Source organism: Aptenodytes forsteri, unplaced genomic scaffold (assembly GCF_000699145.1).
Source record: "Aptenodytes forsteri isolate BGI_AS27 unplaced genomic scaffold, ASM69914v1 Scaffold65, whole genome shotgun sequence".
Taxonomy (NCBI): domain Eukaryota; kingdom Metazoa; phylum Chordata; class Aves; order Sphenisciformes; family Spheniscidae; genus Aptenodytes; species Aptenodytes forsteri.
Genome location: NW_008795127.1, coordinates 7946531 through 7948607, shown reverse-complemented (window position 1 = coordinate 7948607; position 2077 = coordinate 7946531).

Sequence of the window (2077 nt, the reverse complement as noted above, 5' to 3'; positions counted from 1 at the left end):
CCGCGCCTCCCCCCGGCCCCGACCCCAGCCAGCGCGTCCGGGGGCATTTAAGCTGTTGGAAGCGAACCCAAAGAGATCGGAAGCGTGTGCTGTGTGCTCTGGAAAAATAACTAGTTTCAGATTAATGAAGGAGTGACAATTTCAAGGCTAACGTTGGCACTGCCCAAGCCAGAGCGTGGGGAGCTCGCCAGGCTTTGCTTTATATTGTCTACTTTTCTGAAGAGCAGACAAAGATGGATAGAGAGACATTGAAAAGCAGGAGGCGTATTTCAAACAGTTCAATAAAGAGGGTTGTCACTTAAAGACAAGAACCATAGTGCTTTGATGACTTTGTATTAGCCTCACCGTTTCAAATAAGTGACTCGACTCTCTTTGCGGAATTCACCGAGTTTTAGTAGATGACACTTCAGCGAAGCCGCTTTAGGCAGGAACAGGAGCTTGTAACCGCGGGGCAAAACTCCTCTTCGGGCGGGTTTTGCGAAGAAGGTTTCCGACCCGGGGCTGGTTTTTCTTTCCGTCCTCAAACCAAGGATCCTCGGTCAAATCAAGGTTTACAATTTACGTGGAACCACTGTGAAAAAGGGAGAAAACGCTTCGGCACCGTATGAATGTAGAGAAAGCGGCGGGGAGATCTCGAAACGCTGCCTCCCGGCAGACCCCGGCAGCACAGGGGCGGTCCTTCCCAAGCCACTTTCTACGCCCTCGGAGAAAGCACCGACGCGGGGTGTTGAAAATGAAGTTGTATGTAATCCCCCAGGCGGCTCACGCGTGTTCTCCCCCGCGCGGGGGCAGGCTCCCACGCGCGGCGGCCGTCCCGCGTGTGCGGGGGCCAGCCTCTCCCGCGTCTCGTCCCCGCAGGTTCCCCGTCCCGCGGGCGCCGTGCTCCGGGTGGGAAGGCACCTCTCCTCTGCCCGGCGGGCAGCCGGGGTGCCGTAGCCCGGGGTGCCGCAGCCCCGGTGTGTGTGGGGCGGGGGGGGGGGGAGGGGGGGGGCAGCCGGGCCGGGGGAGGTTTTTTCTGCCAAAACCGAGGATTTTTTAGATATTTTTTTTTTTAATTTTATTTTAAGATGGGGACCCCCGACCTCTGCAGCCCCCCAGGCTTTGAAGGCACAGCGAAAGGGCTTCACCGTGGGTTTGAGCGAACCATTTAGTCACTGTTTCATTAGGCACTATTTGAACCTTGCAACATGTGGTAATTTCTGGGGCAAGCTGAAAAGGGGGGATTATGTAGGAGGGACACAAGGAAATTAGCTAACGGTTAATTTAACTCGTTTTCTGGTAGAATTTTCGATACATTCCTAATTGACTGAGGAGGCAGGTGAAGTCTTCAGTTCCAGGCAGACTTATTCACGGTGAGAATAAATGGCTCTTTTTCAACTCACACTGCTCACAATATATCATCGGGGAAAAGACATGCAATGAATATGTTGATTTTTTTAAATTATTATTAATGGAATTACACCCTGCTACGCAGGTGTGAGGGTAAAAACCTACACCGCGATGAAATCAGATTAACAATGAAATGAGAATTTTATTAGTTTTCTGTGTCACATAGACCTGGATTTAAACTGTCAAAACAAGAAACAAGAGGGGGAAAAAAGATACTCTGAAGGCCACAGTGCCAATCAACGGGCAGAAGTAGTAGCTTGGTATCCAAATAATAATTAGCTGTAATTCACGGTGACTATCCACACTCCACACTCTACACTATTTATGTCATATAGAGAATGTATGATTAGCCTATAATGGCAGATCTCTTTGGAGTCCGGGGTTTGCCAATTAACCCTAATCACCCCGATTTGCTATGAAACGGGAACATTTGTTCATAAGGTCCAAGCCGTAATAAAACATTAGATCCTGTCGGAAACGTACCCTGGCTGAGAGACTCTTGCCGTGTTTGCACGGCCAGATCGGAGTGTCCCGGGGGCGTTTGGGAGCAGCCAGGGGAGCAGCGGGACAGGAGCTGTGACCCTGCACCGGGCAGCTCCGGGGAGAGGCGGGCGGGGGTGACCCCGCACCGGGCACCGGAGGGGCGTCGGGTTGGAGGTGACCCCGCACCGGGGGGGGGCGGGTTGGG